General features: G+C 36.4%; 1 long non-coding RNA gene across 2 annotated transcripts; it reads right to left on the bottom strand.

Moving 5' to 3' along the window:
• Positions 1-2,708: 2,708 nt before the first annotated feature.
• Positions 2,709-4,684, bottom strand: LOC131237004 (uncharacterized). 2 transcript variants are annotated; one of them, XR_009166993.1, is made up of 3 exons: positions 4,400-4,684; positions 3,263-4,001; positions 2,709-3,141 (listed from the first exon to the last, which is right to left on the bottom strand). It is a non-coding gene; the product is annotated as an uncharacterized LOC131237004 (long non-coding RNA). The 2 variants fall into 2 exon arrangements; XR_009166985.1 differs by having other exon boundaries at positions 2,709-3,448; positions 3,542-4,001; positions 4,400-4,683.
• Positions 4,685-7,984: the final 3,300 nt, after the last annotated feature.

Below are 7,984 nucleotides of genomic sequence, written 5' to 3'. Positions count from 1 at the left end.
TATATTCTCAAAAATGGATATTCAATGGAAGATTGAGTAAACAAATCCACGTGGAAAAAAAAAAACTTTTCATTGAAGGACTACTCTCGTATCTTGATTTTGATGTTAATCACTAAGTATTTGTATTTCAAATGTGAGAGATTGAAAATGTAATATATATGTTTGAAAAAATGTCACGTAAGCTTGAACTCAACTTAAGCTGCCTAAGCCGACCAGTCAAGCTCGAAGACCGAACAGAGCTAAGTTCGAGCTGAGGTTGCCTACTGTTGTCCCAAGCTGAGTTGTGCCAAGTTTGACCGGGTCATGCACAGTTCAAGCCCTGGGTACCCTTTGGGCTTACTTTCAAATCAAGAGTCACGTGGCTACACCTTTTATGAGATCCACACCGTCCACCAGCTATGCCACCTCATTTTACCCATTGAATCCAAAATTCATGATAAACTAAAACTCAAGTTGGCCACACTGCACCGTGGGAAACAGTTGATATGAATGCACACCGTTAGTTTTGTGCAGGGCCCACTATAGTTTCTAAATGTCATCCAATCAATTCATACCATGTGTCTCATTGGTGTAAAAGAATTACCATGAAATCACAGTATTCTAAAATCAGGTGGGCTATACCACATGAATTTAGGTTTTAGGTATAAGTTTCTAAAACTAACCCACCTTGAGTGTTGAATCAGTAAAAACGAGCAAGATCTAGATCTCATGTATACCACACCACAAGAAAAAAGTGGTGATTGAATACCAACCATTAAAAACTTCTTGGAGGCCACAAAAGTTTTGGATCAAGCTGGCTTTGTGACCTAATCAACAGGCTTATGGGAAATATACATTATAGTGGGGCCCAACAATTTTTTTAACGGTGGACGTTCACTCACCACTGCTTCCCTGTGGTGTGTTCCACCTTACATTTGTATCTGCTCATGCCCCCAAACTGAGCTGAAAAAATGGATGGATGGCATGGATCAAACACATACATCATGGTGGGGCCCACATAGCAACGTCCGGTTGTATCACTTTGCAATAGGCGTCCGTGTTCTTCTTCTGGAATCGGATTGTGTACTGAGTAACTCAGTACCGTAAGGGCTACTGAGTTGAGGTGGTGGCATTCTATTGGCCCTCATATGTGGGGCCGGCTTCACTCCTCCGAACGGCAGAACAAACGGCGTTAGACCGTTTCTCTCTCCAGTAGCGTAGAGAGATTCTCTCCCGCGTCTCTCCCGTCGTGCAAAAAAAAAAAAAAAGAGAGAGAGAGAGAAGAAGAAGAAGAAACAAAGAGAGAGCTTCGCCGGTCTCTCCTGTCGACCTCTCCATCTCCCTCTCTAGTTCAACCTCCCTCTCTTTCTCGGATGGGCATCAACTCGTTTCTCTACATGGTGATGTTGATTTAGGATTAAGAATTTTGCTCTTCTTTCTCTTCTCTCTATACATGGTGATGTTGATTTAGGATTAAGGATTTTGCTCCCTTTGGTTGACAGTTTGATGAGAGATTAGAGAAGAGGGTTTGAAATTGAAAATCCGCAGTAGGGAATTTTTCAAATCCTCAATCCATGACTTGAGATTTTTCAAATTTATAATTCCTAATTAACATTTTCATATTAAAAATTGAAAATTCATATTAGGGGATTTTTCAAATCCCTAATCCATAACTCGAGATTCTTCAAATTTCTAATTAGCATTTTTCAATCCCTAATCCATAGTAGGGGGTTCCCTATTTGTTTTTTTTTTTTTTTTAGAGATAACATTCCTAATCAAATGTGCGTATTTTTTTCTTCCTTTTTTTTTTTTTGGATTTTCAATCCCTAATTAGGATTTTGCATTTGTAAATTTAATTGGAGACTTTTTTTTTAATCCAATTACGGTTTTCAATTTTTAATCCCTAATTAGGGATTACAGATTAATTAGAGATTGTAGACTGAAAATTTTAAATTAGGTTTTTTAAAACATTTGATTAGGGTTTTGATTAAGATATTCATTACAATTTTGATTAAGATTTTTTTACGATTTTGATTAGGGTTCTTCGTTTGATCAGTGATATGATTGTTTTATTAAGTTACCTTCGCCTTAAATGTTATCTCTAAAAATAAAAAATAAAAAATAAAATCTAGGAATAGACTAACCCTTGCCTAATTGGTAATCTGGACCTAATTTGTTGAATGCTTGCTTCAATTACGGAATCATGTCGCCATTGGAAAGTTAACTTGATAAGCTAAAACTGATTTTTTTTTTTTTTTTAAGCTTGAGTGATGTTTAACCTTTGAACTAGAGCCACGCACTTTGTTGACAAAAAATGGATAACCAACTTGATTACTGTCAGCAACAAGCCTTTTGAGGCAAATATCTGTAGAATGATAAAACCTTGCAGTCATTGACTTGAGTTTCATCTTGGACTCCTAACATTGTTTCACGACAACCCTTGACTGTCGTCGTAGGTGTGAACCAATAGGTCTAAAAGATATAGCTACGGATTTAATCCGTAGCTATAGATTACAATGCTACAGATAAATCGACATTGAATATTTCTGTAGCCAAAAGTAACTACAAATAAGCTACCGAGCTACGGTTTTCAAACTATCAGCTACGGTCAATATCCGTAGCTATATCCTACATTAAAAAGTATTTTGTGATCATTCATTCATTCAATTACCACCTGCGTAATCATTCATTCAATTACCACCTGCGTGATCATTCATTCATCCATTCAATAACCACCTGCATAATCATTCATTCATTCAATTACAATCATTCATTCAATAATGAATGATTGTAATTAAATGAATGAATCACTAACTTAAGTTCAACTTGTGTTTTATCATTTAGAACTCATCCAAAATACATTAATTTTCAGAAGGAAAGCTACAGGCATTAGGGCATTTGGAAATGCCACCAAAGTTACCTTAGAAGCAAATCTGTTAATACCATGCCCAGCAACGCTGTATGTACTCCAACCTTGGATCACTTGCACTCCTTCAAATGCTTAGAGTCGCCTTAGACCACACTTGGTCGAACCATAGCTACAAATTCAAAGAATATAAAGAACAAATTAAATATATAGAACACAATAAATAAAAAGGATAGTTACCCAAGCTGGACCCTTGATGAACGGTTTCATCATCCGTATGCATGCTTTGCTAATTTCTCGCTTCAGCTCCGGCCAAAACAAGTTGTGTGTGTAAATTTAATTTCAATGAAGAAACTACATTTCATCTCCTACTCCTCCATGTTGACAGAAGTACTTTAGAGAAGCAACAAAGCAAACCTGAATTTGCTCTAACACAAAGCCCAGGCCCTTGATTGTTGCAATGACAAAGGAGCTGTTTAATTTTCCACCTGCACAAGCTATCTCTGCCAACTCACTCAACAAATTCTGGTGGGCCTTTCTCATTTCATGCCATTCATCAAAAGCACCAAGAACTGAAGAGCAGCAGTAGCCAGAACCGACCTCCTACCCATGAGCGGAAATCCCAATTTTTGGATGCGGATGCAAAAGCCTATTTAGAAAATCCAGTAATAAAAGATGAAGAGGTGGAGTTTTCACCTGAATATCCATTATTGGCAGGTCAGGATGAGAGGCCTCAGATCGATCTAACAGAATTTCTTCAGCAGTTGGGTCTACTGAAAGAAGAGAATGAATCGGATGGCAGCGAGTGGGTCCCTCAGGACCTAAAGAACAACCCATTTGCACATGATTTACCAATATCAACACTGGTTCCCTCAGGACCTAAAGAACAACCAGTGCCTAATGTTACAGCAGCCTGTATGGCCTTTATTCTAGGGAAGACTCCAGGCAGCAGATCAAAGCCCTGCCTCTGAGAAGACCTTGGCTGCTTTATTTGGTCGAAAATTTCAAGTAATCCATGCATCATGCCAATGACAACTCCTCCAGTCACTGGAATTAACAGTATCCTGTGCCATGTATCAGCTAGTCTCTGCAAATGGAGCCAAGCAGCCCCTTCATTTGGAGTACCTGCCCAGGCCCATTCATGTATTACATGAACCTAATTAAATTAAATAATGTATGTCAGCAACATGTCAAGGATCATGACTTTGGGAAGCAATTATGAAATGACCTCAGACAATCATTAAAATAGAAATCATGCATGTTTGAATCTAATGCTCTAGCAAATCGATATAGTAATTATGGTACTAAGATACTATCCTAGCTTCACTACTACCAGAGAGAAACCACGTGTCACGAGAATATTCGAAAGAAATCAAAATCTAATATAAAATCACTGGGAGCATACATGATTTTTAGATGTTTCCAATACCAATCATATTGCCGGAATATGGTTTACCCAAACAATATGGTTTACCCAAACACAGATGATACACAGTATATACTGACCACTTGACAAAAAAGGAAAAAAGGAAATAGAAGAAATTATATGCTCACTCTTGCCTCATGTAATCCGCAGAGTTATCGTTGAGCTTTGGCAGTTTTCGGCTGTCCTCATCCAAGATAGCAGCATGCTCGATAAAATAAGGTTCTATTTCCCCTCTAACTTCTTCCGGCATTTGGGACAATCTTCTAGTCCATTTATTCATCATCTCCCAAACACTGCATTGTTACCATCAAAACCAAAAAAAACCACAAAACACAACAAACTCCAATCAGCTACTAGCAATTAAACTGCAATTTGGATTTAAGCCAGTAAAAAAAAAAAAGCAACTGCAAAAGGCCAGCTCTCATCTGGACTGATTGATGCAAATACATTGAACCAGCTGCAATCAGCATGTTTGGGACACTTTCAAATTAATGATGAATGCAGTAAAACCTAGAATCTGCTACATAAACCAAAGCAGAAGGTTTGAAAGAGGAAGATGGTGTGACAATATTAATGATGAATGTAGCAAAACATGGTCATTTCAAAAAACAACTAGAATCACAAAATAAAGCACAAGATCCCCTGTAAAAGCATAACTAAAAGAGGTAGGATACAATGCTTGACCCAAGAATAACTATACAGTTTGCTTGCATACAGCCCATGGTTCAGGGATCCATACCATATTTACTTGAGGGCCTATGTATGGCCCATGCATTCTAAGTCTCCCAGATTAGATAGGGAAGTTCTGACCCTTTATCCGGTAGCCAACATATATATAAACAGGACAATCAAAAGAATGAAAATTAAGACAAGGTTCCAGTTCTAATACAGCAGTGTTCCAAAAACAAATGAAGGCCAAGAATTCTTTGCTAGGCTCTTCCAAACTGAATGGCTATTGGTACATGGGCAACCAATATGGGGCATGGCCCATCATATTGATGGTTTGGAACACTGAACAACAGGCCTAGTTGTAGAAACTGAAAACTTAAGTGATCATAATGTCCATAAATAAGACAACATATCTCTACAATATGCTTTCCCCCCAACTCGCAACATTATAACAACCCAACACACCGCATACATGCATGCTAATTTACAAAAGTCTTATTGGCCAGACGATCCTAACCATCCCATTGGTGATTGTCAAATGAAAAGTTGAAGAGAAAGTGGTCCGTGTCCCAAATTCAATAGTTGAGTTGAAAATTTCAGATTGTATAAATAGTGTGAATTTCAGCTATGCTCTGCCCACAATAGGACCAACGACTGAGAAAGTAATAACAACCACCCGAAAAGACTGAGAAAGTAGATTATTAAAGGAAACAATATACATAAGTAGTCTACAAATATAAATTCATATATATAATGTTGCAAGAATCTTAAATAATATGAAAATTTAAGTAGAAGTTCATTTAACAAATCCACTTTTTGTGTTTTTTTTTTTTTTTTTTGAAAGATGAGAAATTTTTTAAAGCACACAAGGGACTACAAACAGGAAGAAAACAAAAGGAAAGAAAAAAAAATTTAAGGTCAAAAAAAAGAGGCAAAAGACTAGAAAACCTAAAGGAGCTATACAAAGAAAAGACAACTAAAACAACTAAAATAACCTAACAAAACCTAGAAAGAAAAGGTCAAATATACAACATCCAGACCCACATCCGGGGAATTGTTATCAAAAACTTCAAAAATAGAAACCATAAAATGAAACTGCCATAAAAAACTTACGCTAAGATGTAGTACAAAGAGTAGTACCCAAAGAGACTATACAGAAAGAAACTAAAAGCAAAGATTTTCTTCAGAGAACCAATATGCCCAAAGAATAGCTTTAAAGAACTTTTTTCATTGACGCATGTAATACTGAAAATATGCCCAATTAACATAAGAATGATAAAGTGGTTATTAATTGATTGCAATAGATACACAAAGGACATGTTTGTTACAATGGAAATAACAAACGAGAAGGGACGGATTTCGTCTTCTGGAAAACCTAAAACCTATAAACACAACTTAATGGAAGTTTCTCCATGTGAATCTGTTCCTAGAAGCAAATTTTAAGTGAATTTGATGGATACATCACTCACCTGTGATGCAGGCTTGGCCAAGGGTTCTCGTGAAACAATGTTAGGGGTCCAAGATGAAACCCAAGTTGATGACTTCATGGTTTTATCATTCTACAGATATTTGCCTCAAAAGGCTTGTTGCTGACAATAATCAAGGTGGTTATCCATTTTTTGTCAACAAAGAGCGTGGCTATAGTTCAAAGGTTAAACATCACTCAAGCTAAAAAAAAATAATCAGTTTTAGCTTATCAAGTTAACTTTCCAATGGCGACGTGATTCCATAATTCAAGCAAGTTCAGCAAATTAGGTCCAGATTACCAATTAGGCAAGGGTTAGTCCATTCCCAGATTTTATTATTATTATTATTTTTTTTTTAGAGATAACATTTAAGGCGAAGGTAACTTACTAAAACAATCATATCGCTGATCAAACGAAGAACCCTAATCAAAATCGTAAAAAAATCTTAATCAAAATTGTAATGAAGATCTTAATCAAAACCCTAATCAAATGTTTAAAAAAACCTAATTTAAGATTTTCAATCTACAATCTCTAATTAATCTGTAATCCCTAATTAGGGATTAAAAATTGAAAACCGTAATTGGATTTTTTTTTTTTTTTTTTTAAGTCCCCAATTAAATTTACAAATGCAAAATCCTAATTAGGGATTGAAAATCAAAAAAAATAAAAATAAAAATAAAAAATACGCACATTTGATTAGGAATGTTATCTCTAAAATAAATAAATAAAAACAAATAGGGAATCCCCTACTATGAATTAGGGATTGAAAAATGCTAATTAGAAATTTGAAGAATCTCCAGTTTTGGATTAGGGATTTGAAAAATCCCCTAATATGAATTTTCAATTTCCAATATGAAAATGCTAATTAGGAATTATAAATTTGAAAAATCTCAAGTCATGGATTGGGGATTTGAAAAATTCCCTACTGCGGATTTTCAATTTCAAACCCTAATCTCTAATCTCTCATCAAACTGTCTACCGAAGGGAGCAAAATCCCTAATCCTAAATCAACATCACCATGTAAAGAGAGAAGAGAAAGAAGAGCAAAATTCTTAATCCTAAATCAACATCACTATACAGAGAAACGAGTTGATGCCCATCCGAGAGGGAGACAGAGAGGTCGACAGGAGAGACTGGCGAAGCTCTCTCTCTGCTTCTTCTTCTTCTTTTGTTTTCTTTTTTTCTTTTTTTTTTAGGGGCACGACTGGAGAGAGTTTTTTTTTTTTTTTTCTCTGCACAGGGTGAGAGACGCGGGAGGGAATCTCTCTACGCAACTGGAGAGAGAAACGGGCTGGCGCCGTTTGCTCTGCCGTTTGGAGGAGTGGGAAGCGGATTGCGTACTGAGTAACTCAGCACGCTATGCATACTGAGTAAACTCTGTGGGGTCCACCATGATTTACATATTTTATCCACTCCGTCCATCCATTTTAACAGATAATTTGAAGGCTCTAGCCAAAAAAAATAAAGTATATCCAGCTCTCAAGTGGATCTCACCATGGGAAACAGTGTTAATTGAAATTCCACCATCCAAAATTTCTTGGGAGCCATATAAGTTTTGGATGGATCTGTTACTTAAGT

This window comes from Magnolia sinica, chromosome 1, assembly GCF_029962835.1.
Source record: "Magnolia sinica isolate HGM2019 chromosome 1, MsV1, whole genome shotgun sequence".
Taxonomy (NCBI): Eukaryota; Viridiplantae; Streptophyta; class Magnoliopsida; order Magnoliales; family Magnoliaceae; genus Magnolia; species Magnolia sinica.
Note: the sequence above shows the minus strand (reverse complement) of the source record. Positions and strands in the feature narration are given on the sequence as shown.